Raw genomic sequence first — 27,489 nt, 5'->3', positions numbered from 1 at the left:
GACTGGACTTAGTCGTCCAGGGGTCCTTTACCATTACCTATATATGTACAATATACGTACGTATGTCCTGCCGGCCAGCCCTTTGAATATGTGCATTCAAAGTGGAGGGTATTTGACATGTCAATTCAGTGGTCATAAACGATAAAATATTAATAGTGATTAATTTGCTCCAACACTTCATGAGGGGTGGGGTTTTTAAACTGCACAATATAATACAATAGCAATGCCCTATTTAGATGAAAATATTGAGTGCAGAAAGGATTGAATTACGTAAGTATATAGAACTATTTAGAAACTGACCAGCTGCTGCTACTACTAGTACTTTTGGATGTATGTGTCTCATATGGTTGTGTTAGTGAAGCAACATGATAACTTCTTGGCACAGTGGCTCTTGCAGACTCATCAACAGGAAGTTGCCAAACACCAGGAAAGAGACATTGAGCAGAACCTACTAATCTCTCTCTCTTGGACTGCAGCATAGCTGGTGTACGGAGGGAAGAGTAGCAATGGTTCCTATAGCAATTTGTGCTGACTGCTGAGATCAAGATGGCAACCATAGCACTGTCAAGTGACAAACCCATTGACCATTTCCTTGACCCTGATAGATTCCTGTCAGTTTTGGCTTGACCCGCCCAGCAGAAATTCAATCCTGTGTCTGGAACTGGGTGACAATCTGGCTGGAAATCTTATCCTTTCCTTATATGGTTAGTCTCAAATTGCTGGGGAAAGGCTCAGCATCAGGTTGCAAGACCTTACCTACAGAACAGCTCTGTATAACCCAAAAGCTTGCTACCCTTGCCCCCCAATAATGTTGATCCAATGAAAGGGTTTTGTTTCTGGGCCAACTCACTCCTAACTTTATCTGTTTCTGACATTTAATGTTCGAACCTTCTGATGTTTTCTAAAAGAATAGGTTGAACTAATAGTCACGGAATATCTTCTGTAAATGTTGCTCACCACAATTAAATTGTAGCAGTAAAAAACTGACGGGGCATGGATGGGTTTTGTTTCTTTTTCTATTTTCCCTTTCTTTTTTAACCATTAACCTCATTCCCAAGAACTGTGGATGTTAAGTGGTCATCTAAATATTTTGGAAGTTAAAAAATTCACGGCGATATTGGTGAGCTTTGAAACCTGCAGTGTCAAGCTTGATGGTTTATTAGGGAAAGGTGTGACTGAGGAAACAAAAGAAGAGGCAAACCCTCGAAACCCTGAAATATAAATCTTTATCCATTGTACTAGTCCTTGTGAAACAATCACTTGTCCAAAATGTTTTGGTTGATAACTGCCTTCTGCAGCAGCAACAAGATGACGGCTGTTCTACCAAAACAACATCTCTTTGCAAACCATGTCCAAGCTTCACTTTCAACCTCTAGTTAAGAGATGAACCATGGGCAGCATGAACTATGCTTAACATCTTTGCAGATATAACTTTAAACCATGGTTAAGGGTGACTCCCAATTTTCTAAGAAATGTTTGGCAGGAAGTGACTGGTGTACCTTCATTTGGCCCCTGGATATTTGCAACTACCCATTCCAAACTGAAACAAAATTAATTGTATTGGTCACTTTCCTACCTGCCTCTTAAAGATAAGGGGTGCTAACTTGAATAAAATAATGTGGGGGCCCAGGTAAACCCTGTCCTGCACAATCAATCAAATGGTGTATGCACACCATTTGAATGGCAATGCCCATCAACTTGGGGGGGGGGATATTTTATTGTGGGGGCCAAAACCCCCACGGCCCCAGGAGTTGGCTCCTATGCTAAAGATGATCTGGACCCGAAGTAACGATAGAGAAAGAAAATATCTTAGCTGTTGCCTCAAAACATTCAGTTGTCTTCAATTTGCTGCAGTTTGTGGTTTTGTGTGTGCTTTGTGTGACATAAAAACCTTGCCCTAATATCTGATTCAGTTGTGTGTGTTTTTATATTAAATTCACCCTTGCTCCAATGGTGTTCATATTTCCTGGAAAAGAACGATTTGTCACTCATTAATGGAGGGGAGAAACAATAAGAGTGCTATGTTAAGGGGGGGGCGCAAGGGTGATAGCAGGTGGAGCAGACATTTGTGTGTGCACAAGCTTGAAAACATGGTTGTTTTAAGGGCGTGAGAGTGAAAAGCGCCAGCCGCTTTCATATTATCTGTCTTTGGATGCCTTGTTTTTGTGTGTGACTGATGTAGACCCTGAACGTGTCTCTCATATTTGGCGCATGTGTGGGCAACACTCAAAGATGTTTCAGTGACAGTTCATGACACCTTCCGTCAGATGGTACAACAGCACCATAGCTACAAGGAACAAATATGTCAACAAACCTCCTTCCAACTGTGTCCTGAACGTTGCAAACACAGCTTAAGGAATAACTGAGCATTCCTTTTTACTAGCAGAGGTAGATGCTTCATCGTCGTCCTTGGAGAGAAGGGATTGCATTTACTTAATGAATGATGAATGCCACTTCTGCCCTGCTCATCTGCTTTGCATGCAGAAGGTCCCACAATCAGTCACCAGGGCCTCCAGTTTAAGAGGGTTCCAGGTGGACTTGGAGGAGGCCTTTGCCTGAGACTTTGGAGAACTGCTGCCAGTCAGAGTAGACCCTACTGAGCAAAACGGACCAGCGTTCTGATATGACTGGAGATAAAGCAGCTTCATGTGTTTGCACAAAATAATGCATCTGAACTTGCCTCCAGCAGCAATCTTCCTTTCTGAGGATCCCCCCCCCACTCTTTCCTACTTCATCTTCACCATTATGCATCTACCACTTCATCTTGCTGCCGTGTCTATTCTTTCTTGTAACGTAAAAGTGTGCTTTGTTAATTCTGTGCTTTGAGCTGTTTACAACAGCTTTCTTCACTCTTTTCTGGTGCTTGCCTTTTCTTGTTCTTGACCTGTCTTTACTAGTGTATTTACCTGAGTCTTGAGTGAGTCTATCTTTCTGCACTTCTTTGCCTTTTAAAAACTAACTCAAATGAACACAGGGTGACCTGCACTTTTTCACAAAGCCTTCCTTAAAGGGGGTTTAATGTTTCTGATTTCGCAACCACTTTGGCCTCAGAAGTTGAGATCAAATATCTGCTATGTAGATTAAGCAATGGCTGTGAAAAGAGAGTGAATGTATCTGATCTTGTTGCTTGATTGTGGCTCATGATTATGCTTGATTATGGCATATGGTCATATGTAAAACTTTCCATCCCTGTTATTAATATTTCCCTGCTGTTTGCTTATACTTGTTTGGAGACTAAGAAATAAGTTGCTGCCATTTTATAGACTGTGGAAAGATCCCATTGCCACTGATCCTTATTGTCATGTTACTGCAGTCTTAATATACTGTAGTTAGGTGTACGAAAACATCTAAGTGACCATCAGATGTTGTTGGGAGTCCAGCTGCCATCAGCCCTAGCCAGCATGGCCAATAGTTAGAGATGATAGGAAGTAGCCCAACAAGACCTGGATGTCCACAAGTTTTTTATCTTGGTTTACACTAACTGGGAACAGCTCTGTGGGATTTCAGACTGGAGTCTTTCTCTGCCACACCAGGAGGTACTAGGGATTGAACTCAGGATGCAAACCATATTATCTTACTACTGAGCTATGGCCTGATCAATAATGACATAAGAAAACACTGTGTAAAGGACAGTGACAGTGTCTGCCCAAAGTGACCTTGTGGTAAATTAAGGTCTTGGGAAACCACCCTTTCAACCTGTGATGCCACCAGTTGCAATTAGAGATTTTGTTGGCAGGTATTTGAAAACATGTTTGCAGTTTTTCAGTTTTTATTCTCGTTTGTTCTCTCTCCACCCTCTCCAACCCCAGTTCCCAAATGTTGTTTGACCAAAGACCTGCTGTTAGTCAAACATCCCATCCTACCAAGCATGTGTGTGGGTCCCAGCCACACAATGTATCAATACAATACATGTACCAAAACAAAACATTAAGCATAACATTAAACAAATTAGTTCAGAGGTATCTAGTGTTGAGTTACACCCATGAACTGAGCTTGCGATATGCTTCAACAAGCAAAAATAACTTCTCTGGACTTGCTGCTATATTCAACATTTTTGTTGCCGCTAGGTATTGATTGTGCTTTGAATGGTAACTGTTTAGACCTGGAAGAAGTCGCTGCAGGTTACATGATGTATGCAAAAAAATACATTAAAAAAACGAATCCCTATTATAAGGTGCAAGTGGTAAAGTGCAACCTGATTCAGAGAGAATCTGGGTTTGTCAAGTTGAAGGAACTAATAATGGTCGTTAGGCAGCAGTTGTGCCACATCTAGCCTTGAATTTTGGACAATGCAGCCCTAAGGTATACTGCATTATATGAGAGCTCAGTTCACTGAGCTGGCAAGCAAAGTAGGCCAGGAGCACATATCTGGCTCTGTAGTATAGCCATGGGGAACCTCTGGTCTGCACATCTATTTACCACTGCCACTGGCCCAAGAGGTTGATGTCAAGATGTGGCTGGGCTGAACTGTGGTTTGTGGGTACCTTTGACTGGGGTCATTTACCTTTTACCTTAGTGCAGGACGTGGGTGACGCTGTGGTCTAAACTACTGACCCTCTTGGGCTTGCTTATCAGAAGGTCGGTGGTTCAAATCAGCACAACAAGGTGAGCTCCCATTGCTCTGCCCCAGGTCCTGCCAACCTAGCAGTTCGAAAGCTCATCAAATAGATAAATAGGTACTTCTAGGCAGCTAGACTGGTGACTGGGGGCGGCCGCCAAGACCATATAACACCGGTCTTGAAAGACCTACATTGGCTCCCAGTATGTTTCCGAGCACAATTCAAAGTGTTGGTGCTGACCTTTAAAGCCCTAAACGGCCTCGGTCCAGTATACCTGAAGGAGCGTCTCCACCCCCATCATTCTGCCCGGACGCTGAGGTCCAGCGCCGAGGGCCTTCTGGCGGTTCCCTCATTGCGAGAAGCAAAGCTACAGGGAACCAGGCAGAGGGCCTTCTCGGTAGTGGCGCCCGCCCTGTGGAACGCCCTTCCAGCAGATGTCAAAGTGATAAACAACTACCTGACATTCAGAAGACATCTGAAGGCAGCCCTGTTCAGGGAAGTTTTTAACGTGTGATATTTTACTGTATTTTTGGTTTTTATGGAAGCCGCCCAGAGTGGCTGGGGAGGCCCAGCCAGATGGGTGGGGTATAAATAATAAATTATTATTATTATTATTATTATTATTATTATTATTATTATTCTGCGGCAGGAATGTAAACAGTGTTTCCGTGCACTCAATGTCTTCCATCACAGTGTTCCGTTGCACCAGAACTGGTTTTGTCATGCTGGCCACATGACCTGGAAAGCTGTCTGCGGACAAACGTCGGCTCCCTCTGCCTGAAAGTGAGATGAGCGCCGCAACCCCATAGTCACCTTTGACTGGACTTAACTGTCCAGGGGTCATTTACCTTTTACCTTAGTGCTAATAAAGCTCCATAAAATAGACAAATGTAGTTTGAATAAGATGTTCATTTTGTTAAATTTTTTATATAAGAACAACCATTTATGGCAGACTATTTTGTATCCAATTTCAAACCTCACCTTTTGGGTGTGCAGTATATTGATCAAAAAGCCACAGTTCCAGAATGCAACAGGTAATGCAGTATAAAAAGAATATTAGAAACCAAGACAGAAGTGCTAGCATTATAACCAGGAAAACTAATGCAATAAACCCCACATCTAAATGCACCCCCAAGAATTTGGTTCACTTCTAGCAGGCCAGGCATATTGCCTTTATGGAAATCACATAATTCTTAATATGGAGAATGTGCCCTACTGTTCAGTATGTGTTAAATTGGGACTAAAGCTCGTGAAATCTAAGCTGCCTGGCTTCTAAAGTTATCTTACATAATATTGGACTTTACTTAGCCTGAGGATTTAGTGTTGAGAGCCAGACTGCATGTTGTAGTGTCTTGAGCATTGGTTTGCAGAGGTGAGTTCTGCACAAACTCTTCTGCATTGTCTAGCAGTCCTCACTACATCAGCTTTCCCCAACTTTGTTCTTGGAGTCCAACTCCCATCATTTCCAGCCAGCTTGTCCACTGGTCAGGGATGAAGGAATGTGTGATTTAAGGACCCAAGGGGGGAGAAGGCTTCATTGAATGAACTGGAGCAACTCCTAGATTCTGATGCCAGTTTCAAGGCAGGGAAGCCTAATCATACTGTCTTCATAATGCAGTCGTTAAAGCTAGATGGTCTAGAACTCACTGCAGCATGTTTATTCCTGTTGTGAGTAGAGCCCTCATGCAAATGTTGCATCAGTTTAGTTTAACATGCCAAAGTGTTTGTCAGAAAATGCTGTCTTTTAAAGTATTGCCTTATGGTGTAATATTTTGATGGAAATTCCAGAAGAAGCTGCCCCTCCCTGTGAAATCAAGGTGTTGCAGCCCTTACTTAAGGAGACTCATTTATAAACATTCCTACTGATGCTAGTGTATATCTGTGCCACCGAAGGCCATTGTCCATGTTTACAGTACATTTAAGTCAGGTAAGGGGAACCTTTGAACTACAACTCCCATCATTGCTGGCCATTGCTGGGGTTGGTGGGAGTTGGTGGAAGACCAGAGCTGGTTGCCTTGGGAGGCTTATGATGGGGGCTTTAGGGGCAACCCACCAGCCACTCCTCATGAATCCCCTTTGGCCAACCCCCTCTGTCAAAGGACAGAACTCTCTATTCCACATGACCTGCCCTGATCCTTGTAAACCATTTCCCATCCCTCTGGTGCAGTGGAAGGTGCTGTTCCATTACCAGTGTTAAAGTAAAATTCACCTGCCAGCTTCTGTACCTGGTATGGAGAGGAACGCCATCTTATCTTTCTTCTCAGACAGTAGAGTGTCTTACGATGGCCCTGTCTGGCATTGGAACAATTTCTGCACTTCAAAAGCTAGTTCATTCTCTCAACAGTTTTTCATTGCTGACCACGCACACTATTATTATTATTATTTCTCGATATCTTTTCTTAGTTGCAATCACATTGCAGCAAACCCTTTGAATACGTTTCTGAATCTGTTCCCTCACTTCCGGCCCCCTCTTCTCCCTGTTATATTATGCGCAACTCTGAAAGGCTTTGAAGGCTGATAATTTCTGGCCCCTGTCTGTTCATAATTATTCCTTCTTCTGACTTGTGAAAGAAACCTCAGCACAAAGCGTCTTTGGGGAAAGGGGTTCATCTACTTGATACATTTTGAAAAACACCTAACACTTCTTAGAAACAGTTATCAGATCCTTCTTAACTGGTTAAGCCTGAAAGGATACAGTCTAGAGCTGAAGGAACACATGCAAGGTTTAGGTTCAGCAGTAATGAAGATTTAAGCGGTTGGATAAAGTTCAGGAGAAAGATTTCCCACAATACAAAAGGAAACTGACTCTCTTCAGAGAATGTTTGACAGCTGAGTAAACAAATTTAAGGAAACCCACCCAGGTTCTTTCTTTTCTTTTTCTTTTTTTAAAAAAATCACTTCTTTGGTCTTCCAGTCATGGTAATTCTTGGCAAGATGTTAACTTTCTAGAGCAAAGACTCAATTAGTTTTCAAGTTAGATAGATATATGACCTAAGGTTTTGGTAGGAAAATTCTTAGTCCTCTCCTTTTCCCTTCCACTTAATTATGTCTATAGTGTCTTTCAGCTGTGTTCTTTTGGGGCCGGGACAAATTTGATTACTGGTTTTTGCAATCGTTTTAACATGGCATGCTTTCTAGGAACAGGGTGCTGGTGGCATTGCAGTAATAAATTAACATTTCTGATCTAACACGTGTCCTTGCTATAAATAAATACCTTCAGCATGCAAAATGTGCTTGTGTGTTTAGTCCAGTGTTTCCCAAGCTTTCCCCTTCTATGACTACCTGAAAATTGCTGAGGGTTTTGGCTGATCACTTCATTTTTCTGGCTGTTGTACCCATTATAATTACAGACTCCGCTAACCCAGAAATAGTACCTCAGGTTAAGAACTTTGCTTCAGGATGAGAACAGAAATCGCGTGGCGACAGCAGAAGGCCCCATTAGCTAAAGTGGTACCTCAGGTTAAGAACAGTTTCAGGTTAAGAACTGACCTCCGGAACGAATTACATTCTTAACCCGAGGTACCACTGTATGAATGCCTACTGCGATGGATGTGCCATCTCCCCCCTTCAGGCACAGTCCCATTGTGGACCACATGAATGAAGCTATCAGATTCCTGGAGGCCCATGGACTGTAGCTGGGGAACGCCTTCCGTCTATTGCAGCCTTCGTCAATATGGTGTCCTCCAGATGTTTTGGATTATAGCTCGCTTCAGTCCCAGCCAGCACAGTTGTTCAAAAGAACAACTGAAGAACACCACTGGCTGTGACTGATAGGAGTCGTAGTCTAAAACATCTGTTGGGTACCTACAGATCCTGTAGGTATATATAATAGTGGCAAATGCATTACAAAATTCACTTATGTACATGACCTTGAGCAAATGGATGAAACAGGAGAAGAACCTGTGGAACCTTCACATTTTACAAAACTGGAGCAATAAAGATTTAGGAAAAGGGAAGTATTTTGTTAATGTTTTTGAGAAGTATAAAGGCTTTTGAATATATTTTTTCCATCCCCACCAATATTTCCTTTCCCCCTTTTAACATACACAGTAGTCTTAATTTTAGCTAGAATTAAAGAACCTGATATAACCTTCCAGAGATATCACCTTTCCAATGGGGCAAAGACTAAGGCGTCTCCTATTTCCTCTGCTTATTCATCCTCTTGGAACCAGAGTTGCCCTCTGCAGAATCTTCCGGCCATTTGTTCCAGGCCTTCAACAGTACTGCTTCTCTTCTGCTCCCTGCCCCCCACCTTCACTTTTATATCTCCCTGACTCTAAACATTCATGTATATATTTCATCTCGCTGAAGGCATAGGCATACCGGTCCTGGATTTGTGCTTGCCTCTGCTTAAAACACAGGGTAAACAAAACCAGTGTCAACTGAAATGTTGAGGTCAGAATAATCTTATTCCTAGGTTTATGACCATGTCTTGTTCAATGCCCATAGCTTTTCGGAGTTCATATATAACAATGAGCTATGGTTAGTTATACAGCAGAAGCAGATGCACCAAAAGGGAAGGGGGAAGTGTGTGAACTCAAGGCTTTGGTAGGCAATGCTAAACCATAGTCTTAGTCTTGTGTCCGAGCCAGCCCAGTGTACTGAAATAACAGGCTGAAAGTTTGAAAACTGCACCAAACTTCTCCAAGACACATTTTAGTGAGCCATTTTGATTTTCTTTTAGAGGAAGATCCTCACAACTTGTTTTTGCATAACTGGGCCCTCATTTGGTCCAGGTTACTAGGATGTTTCAACCAGTTTTTGTATGCCGTTGCTCATTAATCCCATATTAAGACGACTTACATGGTGTACCAGACTACAATGATTCCTTGAGATAAAAAATGGAGAATTATTTTGCTGGTTCCAAATCGCCCCAAAGTCCATTTGCAGGGCAGCTGTATGACTAAACGTTGCTGACTCTGGAACTGACATGTATGCATGCTCTTGATACCGTATGCTGAAAACCAATACTTTTAATCCAGTGTACTTCAGTCTTGCCAGAAACTTTGTGGTCAGCTGACAGGCTGTTTGTAATATCAAAGAACTGAAATGCTCTCTTTCCAGCATGTTGGCTATCTTTCCCAACCTAATAAGTATGTTCCGTGCTAAGTGAAGCAGTGTTTTGCCCCAAATCCTTCTCAGCCAGTTTTTGCTTTTTATAATTTCCAGAATGTCTGTACCAACTTAGATGGCCTTACACAGGGGGCTCTTTGTAGATATTGCATGAGTAAGTGAACTCCCTCTCCCCCGCCACCTTTTAACGTATAGAGATGTGATACACAGTAATCTTACAGCAGCTTTTAATGTGCCAGTTGCCTGTGGCTTTTGGTATGTGTGGTTTCTGCTAACCAGACAAAATGTGTGCAGAATTGTAGCTGAATCTCATGTCTGTCAGTGGCAGAATTTTCTTTATAGTACACCCTTGAAGAGAGGCTGTACTGTAGGCATTGCAAAACGCATGCAGAAATTATGTGTAAGATGTTGCCCTTAATGCCTGCTTCTTGGGCAAATGATTAACATGCCCCCCCCTTTTTGTATGCAGCCACAGTAGGAATAGAGGATATATTTTTAAATGCACAGCACTGTTTGTCAGCATGTGTAATACATTTGTGCCATCAGATTTTGCAGGAAGGGTTTCCAGTGGAGAGCAGAAGTTGTAAGGAAAGTTTTCCAAGAGCATCAGTGCAACTGTGTGAATTTTCATCCTATATGCTTTCTGGTTATGTGGTTTGAGTTAATCCGTACCTTGCAAACTGTATCGATGCGAAGGATGATTTTGTTGTGTGTTTGAACATAGGCCAAAAGAACCGGGGGGGGGGGGAGTGTTTTTAAAGAGAGTTGCTCCTGTCTTCAGCATCTAAACTTAAATCACCTTGACTTGCCTCTTTAGCCTGAAGTTCAACCTCCATTAGATACTTGGCATGAGTTTGTTTGGACACTTGCCTGGAGCTAGCATAGCTCTGAACATGCATCCCTTGTGCATATAATCGCTAGCATAAGAGAAGTGGTATTATGCTTGTAAACACACACACACTGGATGGTAAAGGACACAAGGGAAAGAGGCACATCACCTTTGTTCTGCTCTTTGTGTAGTAGAGAGAAATGTCTACTGGTTCATATGTAGTGTGAAGCAGTGGATTATTAAATTATGGTTTGTTCAGCTCTGCTCAACAGCTTAATCATGGTTTGTTTATGTCAATAAAACATATTATGAAGCCATGGTTTGTTGTTGGCTAATGAACCTTGGTTTGTTCTACCTATGGCTCAGTACTGTGCTTGAACTTGGAAGCTTTCATTAATCTTTTTTTTTTTTACCATTCCACCGTCACCAGGCTACAAAGGCATGAAGCAAGATTAGCTGGAAAGGTAAAGAAAGCTTTGGAGAGACAAGACATAATTTGTGTGATTGTCCGTTGGACAAATTATGGTTAACTACACATGTATACATAATCCCCCCTCCCCCCCCCAAGTTGCTTCACGGGGGGGGCTTGGAAGGCACCACAGTGCCTGTGGGTGTCTGGTTGGCTACCACCCCCCTGAAAAGTGCTATCATTTATATCCATTGTAACTCTAAAATCCAGTAATGCTTTCTACGGTATGCTTTAGCCCAGAGTTCCATATGCATAGTAAACAAGCTTTTACTCCTATAGCAGTTATGTTTTGAGTTAACTGATGCTGCCTGAGGGTTATAATAGTGCATTTTCTGGGATAACTGCCATTCACGCTATCATCACGGCTCACTGTCAGCTTCTTTAAAATGTTCTTTTGTGCAGGTCAGCTGAGTTACTGAATTACAAGATCGCAAATGAAATTGGATAAATTGCATCTAGGTGTAGCTGATTTTCTGAGCTGCTCTAACAAGTTGATTATAGTGTAATTTAAGTACACCGTGACATCCTTTCAGCAGCGGAATATGAAATCTGTACACAAAGAGTCCTATTTGCATACCTAAAGGACTACAATTTACTGAACCTTGAATGTTGGGTTTCAGTGATATTCCTTTCCCTGACACTCCTCTGTTGGCTTTTGTGTGCTCAAACGAACCTTTGCAGCAAAAGCTTGTAGGTCTATATCTAACCAGGGCTATCAGAAATTGTTGCTTTTGGGTTGACCTTTAAACTGTTGTGACGGACTCTACATGGCGGACAACAAAGGAAGTGGGAGCAAGTAAATAATGTGCAATTATTTCAGTTCACGTGTTACATGCAATTACTTAATTGAGATTGCTAGAGGAGAGTTGCCACACTCTCCCCCCCCCCCCCCCCGTTACCATGTAATTTACCCTGCCCCATGTCCTAATCCTCTCAATATAAGGAGTAATTCTGATGTAATTTAATACCCTTTGCAGTATTTGTGTGTAAAAGCAAAAATCTCTTGCTTCCTCCTCTGATGCCCTGGAGCTTGGCTGCAAGACAGAGACACCTTGGCACTTCATTTTGACAGTTCCGTTTTAAAAGGCAGTGTTTTTCTCGAGGCCTTTGCATTTAGCACAGATGTAGCAAGCTATAATTGTGCCCTGGAGTTCAGCTTTGTAAAAATTATTTGTGTGTGTGTGCGTGCGCGCGGTTCTTAAAGCTGAATGCGTGGTTGAGGAGGATTAAGCCTCCGGCAAACAAGACAGCACATGCACAAAGAACTTGGACTGCTAATGGTCATAAATCAGAATCGTACACATCTGGAAGTTAGACTGATGTTCATAAAAGAAAATCTGGTTCTGATTGTTACAGTAATACAGACTTGGGGAATAAATATGGAAACAAAAACGGGGAAAAACTCTTCAGCTCTTGCTGTGTTCAGGCAATTGAGGCATTGGCTGCTGCGTACAATGAGTTCTAATGTCTTTCAGAAGCTCTCATCTTGTTGGAAGGGGAGGGCAAAGGCTTAGACTACCATTGCCCATTCCATGATGGGATTCTTAGGACTCCAGCTTTGCTCCCAATTGAGCTTACCGGGTAGGCAAACTTTCAGAACAGACATTTGATCTTTTGTTGCCTTACGACTGCAATATTGCCCAACTGTCAAACAGTAATCCTTGCAGATGTGTCAGCCTCTTGCAGGTATACGATGCTGTACAACAACCTTGGTGAAGCTAAGCAGATCTGTGCCTGGTCGGTGCCCTAAATGGGAACCCTATGCACACTGTGTTGAATTCCATCAGAGAAGAAAGGTGGGATATGAAAGTAGTAAATGCCATCTACCATATGTGTCCTGTCACTTGAGGTATTAGTAGCTTTTGAAAGATTTGACTACATCTGCATAAATACAGTGATACCTCAGGTTAAGTACTTAATTCGTTCTGGAGGTCCGTTCTTAACCTGAAACTGTTCTTAACCTGAAGCACCACTTTAGCTAATGGGGCCTCGCCGCGCCGCCGGAGCACAATTTCTGTTCTCATCCTGAAGCAAAGTTCTTAACCTGAAGCACTATTTCTGGGTTAGCGGAGTCTGTAACCTGAAGCGTATGTAACCCGAGGTACTACTGTATGGAGAGAGAGAGAGAGAGAGAGAGAGAGAGAGAGAGAGAGAGAGAGAGACCCACATTTCCTTTTGGGCAACATTCTGGGGGCCACATGGCAGCACTGGGCAAGGCCAGAGGCAAAAGCAGGCAAAGCAATGAATGCAAATTTTACTTCTGTGCAGTAGGCTAGTTTCTACATGCACGCTCACAACCATTGCAGTCTTCCGTCAAGACAAGCAAGAAGCATTGTCCGGCCATTTGTGGTGCAAAGCGGGATCAATGAGTAGCCTTTCAATGGTACACTTCTAACACCCAACACCCAAGTGCTGAGTCAGACTGCCTGCTGCTTCAAACCGATCTCTGATTCAGCCAGAACTAGGATGAAATTGACACTACTTTCTCTTTCTGTCTGCGGTCATGGAGAGAACTGTGAGAGTTCATTATGAAAGGAAGTAATCAAATACATTGCACTGATCTGGTGCATCCACGGGTATGAAGTTCAGATTCATGCACTGTGTAGATTCCTACTGTCTCTTCATGATCAGCAGCTACAGGCAAAGGAGCTGAGCTGCTCCAAAATCCTCTTTAACTGCCTACATGCCATTTCTTCTTCTTTTCCATGGATCCAAATTGCTTTTGGTTGGCCCATCAATTCACCAGAATTTAGAGAGTTAAAAAAATCTTAATAGCTTGGAAGGAAGGGTTATCATGTTCCTCTACTGTGAATGACAGATTACTTGGTTCAGGAAGAGGGAAAATTCAATGTCATGTGTAGGAAATAGCCTGCTGCTACAGGAGAATGAGCAGCCCCTAATTTGCCAGGTGTGTTGCAAGCATGCATTAAAATCTTAAGAGGTAAAAAGGGAAGATAACTGATTTTTATTATTTATTTTTGCAAACTGAATCCTCTCCCTGCTGTTGCCTTTGTGTTTAAATGTCTGGTTGCCATTTTTATTTTATAGGTGCTATTCAGTTGCCTTTGAAACAACAGAAAATCACTTTCAGTTGACTCTGTGTTGGTTTCCTATCTTTGCTTAGCTGGTGATTTGCATGAACCTTTTCAGCTAGGCATTTGTTACAGAGTACCGTACCATGCAGCTGCAGGACTTGTCTAACTGGTTATCGACAGAACTTGTGCCATAAGGCTCTGCTGGCAGAGTTCTTTTGTTTTCATAGAATCTTAGAGTTGGAAGGAACCGAAGGGTCATCTAGTCCAACCCCCTGCAATGCAGGAATCTGAATGTTGTTGTTTATCCCTAGGGGAAACTCTGCTCACTGATGCCCCACCCTCAGTCCCCCATGGTAACCCCCTAGGACTTTCCCTTCCCACCCAGTGCAACTACAAAGTCCCCTTATTTTCACCTCCACCCCATGGTAACCTAGGTCTTCCTCCTCTCACACCTTTCTCCAAATTGAGAAGCTACACCATCCTATTCTGCAGCTATCATTTTCACCTTCACCCCCATCTCCATGTCGTCTTCTCCTCTTCTTCAAGGTGCCCAGTGTAATAAATTAAAACAGTTATAATAATAACGTCCCACACAAAGAGAGCTTCTCTTCCCTGGACCTTCCCTGGACCAGGACTTTGCTCCCTCTCTAATTCTTCCCTGTGCCCCCTCTAGCTCCTCTTCAGCATTGCAATTATTCCCTTTACCACCAGGAACTTCCACTTGTGCCCTCTCCAGTTCTTCCTCCTCTCCAAACCTCCCTCTCTCTCTGTCTCTCTCATTGCGCAGGATATTACAAGCCATGAAGCACAGTTCTGCACATGTTTATTCAGAAGTGAAACCCCCGATTCATAATTATGCAGAAAGCCTCATTCCATTTTTTGTCACAACGCAGCAACAAATTTTTTTTTTATGTCACCGCAATGTTGTTCCTGAACGTTTCTGGTTAACTTGCACGTATACAGATTTCTGCATCTGGGTCTAAACAAATGTTCCCAAGTTCTTGCTGCCACATATTCACAATTATCTACTGGAGACGAGTGTATGTTTTGATGGCCAACAATTTCTACATCATTTGAGTTTATAAAAATACGTGGTCTAGGCCTGCTCTTCCTGCAGAAAGTGCTCTACCTGTCTGAAGACCTCAGCAGACTTGCAGGTATTGTCTGGACTCCTATTCTTGCCATCAGCTTTCCCCAGCTTGGTGCCCTCCAGGTGTTTCGACTTCAGGTCCCATAAGCCCCAGCTAGCATGAGGAGAATGGATGAGGGGAATGGTAGTTCAAAGCATTTGGATGACACCAGGTTGAGGAAGGCTGGTTTAGAGAATTGCACAAACCTCTGTATAATTATATAGAAAAGGATGAATAAAATAGTAAATTGTGGATCAATTTAAAAAAACAAACCCACGGGGAGGGGAGATAGATTGCAAAGTTTGCAGGAGCATTTCCTGCAAGTCATTCTCTTTTGACATCTGATTTGGTCAGCTTAGGTTTCCCCGGTTATATTTCAGACTTCTCTTTGAAGCATTGCTACTATTAGCGTGTTCAAGATGTACCCAGATGGATATGTTTAAAGAGCTCCATATGCTTGGCAAATAGCTGCTTTGCAAGTAGGCCTCTCTGTTGTTGATCAGAAATATGCAATGGGCATGTGGCACTTTGCTTAAGAAGCCTGCACTTGCCTGGCTTGTCATCTTTAATGGATGCAGCTAATAGCACAGCCAACCAGTAGCATCTACAAAGGCTTCTAAAGGAACTGGCTTATGGGCTGGACCAGCATGGTTCAAGGAAGGCATTCATTGAATTTTGTAGATCTGAGATGTTACAAATGGGAAAGCATTCTTTTATTTTATTTCATGGACATAAGGAGGACATGAGATGAGCCCTGTTTGTTCAGACCAAAGGCCAGTCTAGTCTAGCTCCTTTTTCTCACCATGGCTGACTATGGAAGACCACATGCAGGACCTGAGCTCAACAGTACTCTCTCCCTGCTTGTAATTCCTTGCAACTGATATTCAGAGCCGTACTGCGTCCGACACTGGAAAGCCACCATGGCCAGTAGCTTTTAATAGTCTTGTCCTCCACAGATTTGAAGTGCAAGAGCCAGAACTGTACATAGAGCAAAATTGAATGTGTCCTTGTACAACTTTTTATGAAAGAACAGGCAATCTTTGCTCTACAAAACCGAGGAAGGGTGAATAGATTTTTTCCGCACTTGGTTTTGTAATCCTTTTATGGGTTGGCTCTGCTGTAAATTCTGCTCTTCCAGTTATGCATGAAAAATTTCTATAACTTTGGAAATGGTATATACATGTTTTACTCTGCCTTAAGCTTGGATTGCCCCCCCCCCCACAGTTTTAAGTAAGCCACCTGAACATCCCATGGTGCACATCTGCCCATCACTGGGCAGATCCCCCACCCCCAGTCTGTGAGGTTATTCACAATCCTTCAAGAGTAGGTGATAGGATGTGGACTGCAACTCCCAAGAAGCTCCAGCAGCCATGATTATCTGAGCAATAGTCCACAATTTCTGGACTATTAAACCCATTCCTGGTTTAATTAATGCAAATGTTCCAGTTTGTTCATATGCTGGTGCAGACTGGAAGGTGCATTGTTTCCTGTTCATTTTAGAGGCTCAGAAACACAAATTGAATGCTAAGGAAGCCCATGTGTAGGTCTGAGCCTTGCACTTAATGAAATAATGAATAAGTTCTGTTCTGTGGATGGGGCAACGAGGAGAAATGGTTTAATTGGGCTTGGTGCTTCAATTACAGGCTGTCCATCTAGACCTCTTCTACTTCCCCGTTTTAAATATTTCTCTGACACAATCAAATTCTACGTTATACTGCTTAGAGAGACATTTTTAACTTCTAATTGGGGTCAGAGTGGGGAGAAAAGGGATCCAGTTCCCTTGAAGTAACTTTCTAATGGAGCTGATAAAAGGGTTTTAACATTTCAATTTGCATTTTTAAGCAGCTTCTTGTTGCATTTGACTTGATGCCTTTTCACTTCAGGTTCATAATTTACAATTCCCTTCTTTGCCTATGTCTAAACTCCCTCGGGTTAACTCTGCTGGGTTGTCCAATGTTGTCTGGTATTGCTGAAGTCTTAATAGGAGCTAAAAGTCAGCCGTAAAACTAGATGTAGCATGTGCAAGTGTCCACACTAAAACACCATGCCAATTTTTTGAGATGCAGGGTGCACGTTTGTCTACATGTGAGTAGTGTGTGAACCACCTCCATTGAAAACATTTGCATTTGAGGCAGCTTGAAAGTGTTAGCTGCAATAGTTTTATTTTCGTTGGCCCATTCTGCACATGTGTCCTCATGTGATGATGAAGGATGTGTGAACCAGCCCTAACCCAAATATTGGTTTCAATCTGCTGAGCAATCCGTATACAATTACAATAGCTGTTATGTTGTGTGAACAATATGTATAGATTTAGACAATAACAAACCATTGTTTCCCAGTGTTATGAGAAGCCTTCTAGGTTGAAAACTCTGCAGTAATTATGTGTAATCCTTACCACACCACCACAATGTTTTTGTTGGCATCTGTCTGTTTTGAGAGACAATGGAGTATGACTCCAGGGATGATGTCAAACTTAGCAGCACCAAAGGACCCTGGGGCAAAACAAGTCTGGGCAGTGTGTATGGAGGTCCTGGGCTGAACCCCCCTTTTTGGCCTCACTGGTGTGGTCCAAAGGAAAGCAGAGCAATGCATTTAGCACCAGCTTGGCTGCACAAGTTGCCTGAAGGAGGTGTACAAGGTGCAATCCAGCTGATTTGTGTAGGGTTTACTCCTTAGCCTTTTCTTCTCCCAAATATATCCTGCAAGGCAGTGGAAGTTTAGGACCAGAGTTTTCCTCCTTCTATTTCCTGCCCCTAAGATAATGGAACTAAAGAGGAGCTGCTCTTGCTGCCACCCCCTGTAAATTAAGTAACAGGGTCAGTGAGGCTACTTTTCATCTATCTTTATGTTAGCTCAGCTGAGAAACACAGCCTTAATTTGAGGGCTGAAGTAGATGGAAGCTTGGCCTGTTGTTGTTGTTTTTACCCTATCCAAGACCCATTTGCCTTCAAGCAAGCTGGAAAGTTATGCTGCTGCCACAATTTCTTGTGGCAGTAGGAGTGAGTTAGGGACTTCCCTGCATGTAAACACATGTTTTGGTGGATTGAGCTGACAAAATGCATAGTGGAGTCCAACACTCAAGAAGGCAGTTTCTGCACGCACCACCACAGATACCGTAGGAAAATGATTAGTGTGCAAATGTTGAAGTATTAATGCATTTCTATAAATATTAGAGTGTTCAAATTTCTCTGTAATTGTTTCTCTTTCCCCCCAATACCATTTGCCTCGATAGATATTAGCACCCTTTTACGAGTAGTTTTATTTTGGTCTCCTACCCCCTTAAATATGTTTTGTAGTGTAAGTGCAAAAGTAATATATTAGGGAGCCAATTCAGCGATCCCTTCAATAGGTGTACAGTCATACCTCGGGTTGAAGTTGCTTCAGGTTAAGCCTTTTCAGGTTGCACTCTGCGGCGACGGTTTCACCGCTCACACATGCGCAGACGCTCAAAATGATGTCACGTGCATGCGCGGAAGCGGCGAGTCGTGACCCGCACACACTGGTTGCGTTTGCTTTAGGATGCAAACGGGGCTCTGGAACGGAATGCACCCAGAGGTACCACTGTAGTGCTAACACTGTAGTGCCATGAGAGCTATACCACTGTAAAGAGACACTGAGGTTGCAGTTAGACATTGGGTTTATTGTGCAAGTTTGTGCTTCTGTCCCAGTTTCCAACATTCCTTTTACACTGCAGTACCTGTTGCTCTACCTCTCTTTTAAATCGGAACCAGTGAAGGTGGTGAAGGTCCTGTGTGAGTGTCTGGAGGCGATTGGAGGATGGATGGTGGCTAACAGATTTAGGTTGAATCCAGACAAGACAGAAGTACTGCTTTTGGGGGACAGGGGGTGGGTGGGTTGGGGGACTCCCTGGTCCTGAATGGTGCAACCGTGCCTCTGAAGGAGCAGGTGCGCAGCTGTCCATGGTCGCGCAGGTCAGTTCTGCCCCAGGGCAGCTGTCTACCAGCTCCATCTGGTATGCAGGCTGAGACCCTACCTGCCCGTGCACTGTCTTGCCAGAGTGGTGGATGCTGTGGTTATCTCCCACTTGGACTATGCGCTCTACGTGACGCTACCTTAGAAGGTGACCCAGAAACTACCAACTAATCCAGAATGGAACACCTAGACTGGTGACTGGGGGTGGCCGCCAAGACCACATAACACTGGTACTGAAAGACCTACATTGGCTCCCAGTATGTTTCTGGGCACAATTCAAATTGTTGGTGCTGAAGGAACATCTCCACCCCCATCATTCAACCTGGACACTGAGGTCCAGTGCCGAAGGCCTTCTGGCGGTTCGCTCACTGCGGGAAGCGAAATTACAGGGAACAAGGCAGAGGGCCTTCTTGGTAGTGGCGCCCGCCCTGTGGAACTCCCTCCCATCAGATGTCAAAGAAATAACCAACTATCGGACGTTTGGAAGACATCTGAAGACAGCCCTGTTTAGGGAAGCTTTTAATATTGGATGAATCATTGCATTTTAATCTCCTGTTGGAAGCCGCCCAGAGTGCCTGGGGAAACCCAGCCAGATTGGGGGGTATAAATAATAAATTATTATTATTATTACAGAACTGTGGCTTTCTAATGGATATGCCTCTGTGTTGCATTAAAATTTAAAAAGGCAGAAAAGAACTGTATGCCATGATAACACCCTATATTTCATCATGTTAGCAGCAGTGGCATGATCCTGAAAACTGCAGGAACATAAAAATTCAAAACTCCCGTGATTTTCTGAGTTAATGGGACTGCAAATAGTTTTTTTTTTTACTTTCCCTGGAAACAATTAGCATGGAAATGAGAGCTGAACGTCTACTAGATTTCACCAGTTTTTCAAAAATGGCTTTTAAGTCATGTGAAAGATCACACAAAATGTGAAGATTAATAGGTAAGAAATAAAGTGGTGTCTGAATGCAGCCTCAGTCTCCTTGCCCCTCTTCTCCCTAAATGTTTTCCCAAGCTCCCTGGTAAGCTTGATTCTTTCTTAGTACACTAGAGGTCAGTGTGTGATGATGGGAACTCCTGTAAAGATAGGAGCAGATTTCCCACTTGAAGCAAATCTCAAACAGCAGTCATGTACGTAGTCCTGCTCTGCAGCAGATACTCGCTATCCTTTCCCCCACTTTATGTCCCTTAATATATCTCCCAGCAAAAGATCTTAAAACTTCCTGCAGTTGAATCCTCTACTTACTGGGAATGTGGGCAGGCCTGTTCTACTACTAGCCGCTCCGCATGAGAAGCATAGTAAATTCTTCAGCATGTTTGCCAAACTTTCATGTTACATGACCCAATACATGAATATGCACAGTGCTATTTACAGGAGTCATCCTCTGTGTTTGAGCTCTATAACCCTGGATAATTTGGAAAGGGTTGCACATTCATATCACTATTATTAGCACAGACCCCAAATAATTCTCCCAGTATCATACTGCTAACCTTTTAAGATCACAGACTTCACCTGAGCTATGAGGACAGCAGCGCCGTGCATTCTTTGTTCAGGTACAGTGGTACCTCGGGTTAAGAACTTAATTTGTTCTGGAGGTGGGTTATTAACCTGAAACTGTTCTTAACCTGAGGTACCACTTTAGCTAATGGGGTCTCCGACTGCTGCAACACTGCCACCGCACAATTTCTGTTCTCATCCTGAAGCAAAGTTCTTAACTCAAGGTACTATTTCTGGGTTAGCAGAGTCTGTAACCTGAAGCATCTGTAACCTGAGGTACCACTGTATCCGTAAGGTGCTATCAGAGAGCACTTGGTTCTTTTTCTTGGGAGTGGGTTTTTATACTGGATAAAAAATCTGTGAGATTCATTGCCACAGGATGTTGGATGGCCGCTACCTGAGATAGCTTTAAAAGGGGATTGGACAAGTTAATGGAGGATAGTGTATCAGTAGCTGTTAAACATGATAGCTCTGTGGATTTTCCATGTTCAAAATCAGTATACACTGAAAACCTGTTGCTGAGCAGGGCAGCAATGGTGGAGGGCTATTGTCTTCAAGTCATGCTTGTGGGCTTCTTGGAGACAACTGGCTGGCCACTCTGGGATGCAGGGCTAGCTCAAAGACTTTGCTGCCTGATGACAAAATGGTCCCCTCTCTTCTATGTGCATAACATGACCTGACAGGCTGATGACTCTGACTTGAACACTGACGGCATCAGGCTAGCCTGTGGGAATGCCTCCCAACACCTGCTACCTGAGGTATCTACTTTTGTCCAATGGTAGGGCTGGCCTCAAAGTTGAACTAGGTGGACATTTGATACAGCAGGGCTCCCTTTAATGAATCATGAAAGGGAAAGGAAGTCAAAAGAAAAGGAAGCATTATGTGAAGTAATGGATACTGGTGGATATTCTGTGAAGAACTAACTGGTTTTATATTTGGCTTGTTTACAACTTTTGCATCCATCCAAAAGTCTAATTACTGGCCAGGGCAGTGAACGACATAACACTAAAATACACAACAAAGCCGCAGCATTAAGAAGAATTTGAGGCTGCATCTAAAAACGGGTAGCAGACTAAGGCATTGCGCAAATGTTAGTAATGGCATTATGAACATTGTTTGTTTGTACTAAGCAGATACCCATGTTGGTCCATAGTAGAAAATGTGGAAATCTGCAGTTGGGCAACATCTTTATTAGAACCAGCAGAAGTGTGGCAAGTCTTTGAGTTCTCCAGAACTCTTCGTTAGGCAAGAGAAGAACACATGGTGAGGCAATGGCACATCTAGGACAGCATCTTCTTTCTCACAGTGGCCGACCAGATGTCAGTGGGAAGCCTGCAAGTGAAACGTGAGCACAACAGCAGCTCCCCTCTCCTGTGGTTCCCATCATCTGGTATTTAGAGGCATAATGCCTCTGACTGTAGAAGTAGAACACAGTCATTGTGGCTGGTTGCCATCGATGTTAACACAAAGCCAGGGTTGTTGTTGTTTTTAATGTACAAATGTTGGATTTGATGCTATAACCATGAGGTCTGCTCGCAGAGATGGAGAATGCATGAAGAATATGTCTCTCCCAAGTGCTTCAGTAATTCTGGCTCACTTTGCATGTAATGCTAAGCCAAACTTTAGCATGCAAGTTCTCAGAAAGGAGATGGTGATCGCTTTGCTTCTTCCCCAGTCCCGCTTCTGCCATGCTGCTATGAGCTAACCGGTGGCTTCGGTTAGCATAGGTGTTGGGAACCTTTGGCCCTCCCTCTGTTGCTGAACTATGACTCCCTTCTGCTCCAGCAAGCATGGTCAATGGACAGGGATGATGGGAGTTGTAGTTCAAAAACATATGGAGGGCCAAAAGCTTCTGCACAACTAGCCTAGCATGTTATCTTAGTTTGACTAACTCTAAACAAACCACAAACTGTAAATGAAGAATGAACCTTAGTTGGAGCTTAAAGTTTATCTGGAGTGAGACAAACCATGAACCCAGGTTTGGAGGATGCACTAAGCCAGATGATGACTTAGTTTAGGGTTGTGTGTATTTTTAATCTTTTGTTGGAAGCTGTCCAGAGTGGCTGGGGAAGCCCAGCCAGATGGGCAGGGTATGTATGTATGTATGTATGTATGTATGTATGTATGTATAAATCCTTCCTTCCTTCCTTCCTTCCTTCCTTCCTTCCTTCCTTCCTTCCTTCCTTCCTTCCACCAGGAGGGTCGGAGGAGGAGCACAGTACCTTCAGTCCTCTCTGGGAATCTGCAATTTCATGCTAAGTTTTCCACCCACATGTCAATGTTCTACTCTCTCCCCACCCGCAATTAAACTGAGATCCACTAAACGAGGGTCCTTCTTGCATGCACGAGAGCGAGCCTGGGTTTGTGGGTCGACTATACCAGTTGTTTGGGGAGGCAGAAAGTCAGGCCTTGCAAGTTACTTTTGAAGGATCCTTCTGACTGTACAGAATTTTCACTGGAGTACGAATAAACCACAGAAATGTTGGATCAGTCTCACTCTCCACTCATTCCCCAGTAGCCAATAGTCCCCCTCAGTATTTTCTTACCTAATTTCCACTTTGATGATGTAAGCTGGCAACAGCTGTTAACACATTGGTCATATGCAGAAAAGGGAAGCAGGGTTATTCTGGCAGCTCTGCTGAGAAACCAGCTGCCTTTGTTGTTCAACAGTTACCTTTCTATCAGTAGCTATTCCATCAGGCTACCTGAACTGTTTCCATACCAGTTGTCCATTAAAAGATGTGCAACTTCACAAACTGGTTACAGAGTTTGCATTTTTCCTCCTCCCTCCCTTTTTCCTTTTGTGTCACGTCTTTTGGGTTGCAATCCTGAGGGCAGGGACTGCCTTAATTAAAAATAATAATAATTTGTAAGCCTTTTTTTGGCTGAAAAGTAAACTGCTTTGAATAAATGGATTTTTATCTGTCCCCTTTTGTATAATGACAGCAGATTTCCTGCTATATACTATAATGCAGTGTTCCCCAACCTTGGGCCTCTAGCTGTTTTTGGACTACAATTCCCATCATCCTTGACCACTAGTCTTGCTAGCGAGGGATGATGGGAGTTGTAGTCCAAAAACAGCTGGAGGCCCAAGGTTGGGGAACACTGCTATAATGGGTTGGATCAGGGCCTCCCCCCACTCCCACCCTGCTGACCTATGGGGAAACCCATCCATGTGCTGGAGTCAAAATAGAGTGGAGTCAGTTGTAGGAAGAGGTGCTAGCTTCCTTCACACCATGCACAATCGTTTGGACCTTGATCAGGACAGTCGTTCAAATTTAATTGCGTCCTCCTCTCTCCCGATCAAAATCCCAAACATTGTAGCCTCTTCTACTGGGAAGAAAGGAATGGGCTCTATTGGTTCTCTCATGGTTTTGCCTGCACATTGCACTAGAAGGGAATGAGGATTAATCGCTACCCTCTGTAGCGCCTCTGTAGCGCTCTGTAGTGCCTCTGTAGCGACCCCTCCCCTCTGCTAGAGACCCCTCGCATCTTCCCATGGCTGTGGGCCACCCCATGGCTGTGGGCCACCGTCACCTCTTGTGGGACAACCCTGCCCCATAGAACATGCCCTAAAATGCCCCAAGGCTGGCAGGCAGAAATGATCAAGGGATGAGGGAGGCGGACAGACCTAAGTGTGGGCCTCATCCGTGGTTCTTTTGGGGGGTGGGAGTCTGGACAAGAGAGTCATTTGGAACTCCTTAAAGGTATGAAAGCAAGTCAGGCATAAGTGTTTGTTTAATTCTGCACAGGAATCTTTAGTGGAAAAATGTATCATAATACATTCTGTGTGGTTAATGTTTATTACAACCTGAGCAAAGAATATTACTTAATATCTTATATCAACACTATACTTGTAAGTACAAGAATACCAGTCACAAACGGGTCCCCTCCATATGTGATACTCCTTATATAAACAGAAAGAGCAAAACCGAACATTCCTCTCAAAGCATATTGTTTGATATCATGGTAGGAAGGACATATGGTGAATTGGTGACAAACCTGTTCATTGATATACAATGGTGGAGTGATTAGTTGTTTAGGGGTCAGCTCTCTACTACCCTGTTTAATGAAATGAACTTTTCTGAGCCTTCTTGGAAGCAAAGACCTCAATCAAATCCCTGCAATCCAAATCTCTTCCTGTTTTATGTTCAGCTGAAATCTGTGCAGACACAGAAGAGTACAGATTAGATAGATGATAGATAGATAGATAGATAGATGATAGATAGATAGATAGATAGATAGATGATAGATAGATGATAGATAGATAGATAGATAGATAGATAGATAGATAGATAGATAGATAGATAGATATAGATAGATGATAGATAGATAGATAGATAGATAGATAGATAGATAGATAGATAGATAGATAATAAATTTCAGTTTTGAAAATGAATTCTCGCCAGATGGAACTCTTGCAGCAGAGGTGTGGAACCTCTATCCTGCAGGCTTGTAATGTCATTTATCTAAAACCATGTCTACCCGTCAATCAACTGACATCACTGGCAGGGGGGGGGGGGCGTTCAATCATGTTGGGTGCTGCTTCGCATTTAAATAATGCCTGTTTTGTTTTGTTTTTATGTAGATAAAAGTGCCTTCAGATTGAAGTTCTCTGTTGAGCATTGGGATTCAGAAGGCTGTCTAGCTGTGAAATCATGGACAGCCATTAAGGTAAGCATTGTTTTTACTGGTATTCCTTTTGAAAACAACAACTGAAAACTAAAACTTATATGTTATACTTATATGTATATCTATTTCGGAAAAACCAACAAGCTTTGTTCCACAATGGTACCCTGGAGCAGACATTGACTACTAAAGAGAGACAGTTTCCAGCCACATGTGCTCTGATACTCAGACATTAAACATTTGAGGGTAGGAAATGGGCATGTCCGTATGCACTTCATGCTTCACATCTTTGTTCCAAAGGCTCTGGATCCATGCCATTCCCCCCCCCCCACTGCACAACCACTAGGACAGGAGGCAAAATGCAACAGCCAGACTATTGCCTGTTACAAATTTTACGGTCCATATAACACCAGTTCTAGACCAAGTTTAAGTTGACTTTTGATGGGATTTAACTTCTGGGCTCTTTTTAAATTAATTATTTCATTTCATTTTTATTTATTAATTGATGCTTTCACCTGTATTATTGTTTTTAAATGATTATATATTAGCTTGGGGTCCTTGTAGTCAGTATATACTATTACTAATTACTACCATAAACCCCATCCCCCAACACCCCACGTTCTTATTAGCATAGTTAGCAGTAGTTGTAGTAATAGCAATGTAGGGAGTGGGGTTCCTGGTCCTCAGAAGAGGCATGTGCACATCGGGGTGATAAACTACCTTTTAAAATGTCCCTGGAGCTCCTTTTGCTTTTTGCTGCCTCTGGAGTATAGCCTGATGTGCCTTGTTCAGCAGCCGAGTCTATGATCGCCACTCAGCCTTTGCAAAGGCACACAGCCCAGCCCAGACCTGAGAGAATGCAAGAACTCCACACAATACTATAATCTAGGGAAGGATTAATTATTGCCCTGCTTTGCGTAGTGTTGGTTCTGTGATTATGCAAAGCGTGGTGTGAGCTGAAATTATGCAAGCTTCCTCTCTCTCTCTCTCTCTCTCTCTCTCTCTCTCTCTCTCATGTCGAAAGAGATCCTAATTCAACTGTCTGAATTTGGCTAGCAGACCACTTAAGTTGTCAGCTCCATGTTAGTATCCCTGTCAGGAGCTTTTCAGGGCTTTACACAAAAGAGTCAGTCACTTCTGTGCAGCAGCAAAAAGAAAGCAATGGTTTCCCATTCATCCACTGTTGGGACAGGGGTGGGTGGAAAGGAAACCCATTGGCATTTTTAACACAGATTGTTTCCCTCTGATATTTTTACCTGGGGTTTCATGCTCTCTGAAGCATTATAAATTCTTTTTCAGAGTAATGCTGAACAGGATTCCAGAATGCTTCAGAGAGCCCGAGGAATTATTGCTGTTTAGCTTAAGAGCAGCTCAGAGAAGCAACAGAAAGGAGCCAACTCCCATAATTTCATACCAGTTGTAGGCATCCTTGGTTATAAGCAAGGCAAAAAGTGGTTGGAGTCTTTGCCTTGATGGAACCAATGTTTGTATTCCCAAGTATGGAGGGAAAGGCCCGCTGGAGAACAGGATTTCCTCAACAGGCAGAGTGGCTGGCAAGAAGACCCCAAGCTGAGCAGCCACTGAGCTATATCACTGTGCCAATTTTACCAATCCCCAGCATATATGGCTGGTGGGTTGCATTCAGCTTCACGGGTCACAAGTTCCAGAGTCCTGTTTTATGGCAACTCTTAGCAAAGTTTGCTCCCCACTTGGGCAACCAGAGATCTAACACAGAAGCAGCTAGGTAATGCACATTGTGGTAAAAAGTGAAAGAGGGGCTCTGCTATTCTCTCCCACCCCGCACAGAATCCATGTTCGTTCAGCATTTGCTGGCCTAAGCACCCGGCCACAAAAGCTTAAAGCAATATGTTGCATCTTTTATTTATTGACATATTTATAGCCCACGCTTTCGTAAAAAAATACAACAAAGCAGTATACAGCACCTGAAATTACAAAATTATAGTTCTGTAAACTAGGGTGCCAGAATTGGACAACCTTCAGTTTGATAGCTCAGTTGGTAGAGCGTGAGACACTTAATCTCAGGGTCGTGGGTTCAAGCCCTATGTGGGGAAAAGATTCCTGCATTGCTGGGTTGGACTAGATGACCCTCATAGTCCCTTCTGACTTCACAGTTCTATGAATTTATAGTGTATATACTTTGTTCCAGGACAAAGCAAATCAGAGACCTTGTCAGGACTTGGGAACTGTGCTGTTTCATCTTTTAAACTAGAGCACAACTGAATAAATCCACGACAAATGTCTTGTAATTTAGTAATGCTACTTAACTTTCTGGCTTCCAGTAGTCTTGGACAACCTTCTATAAATTCA

General features: G+C 43.1%; 1 protein-coding gene across 1 annotated transcript in view; it reads left to right on the top strand.

Annotated features, from left to right (window-relative positions):
- SVIL (supervillin) overlaps positions 1–27,489 on the top strand; it is a 143,931-nt gene that overhangs the window by 10,433 nt on the left and 106,009 nt on the right. The window contains exon 2 of the mRNA XM_077936794.1: positions 25,121–25,206. The gene's annotated coding sequence lies outside the window, so the exon portion shown is untranslated. The remainder of the gene's footprint in view (positions 1–25,120; positions 25,207–27,489) is intronic.

The sequence above is a fragment of the Podarcis muralis genome, chromosome 12, assembly GCF_964188315.1.
Source record: "Podarcis muralis chromosome 12, rPodMur119.hap1.1, whole genome shotgun sequence".
Lineage (NCBI taxonomy): Eukaryota > Metazoa > Chordata > Lepidosauria > Squamata > Lacertidae > Podarcis > Podarcis muralis.
The sequence above is the reverse complement of the archived record's forward strand: the minus strand, read 5'-3'. Positions and strand labels throughout refer to the sequence as shown.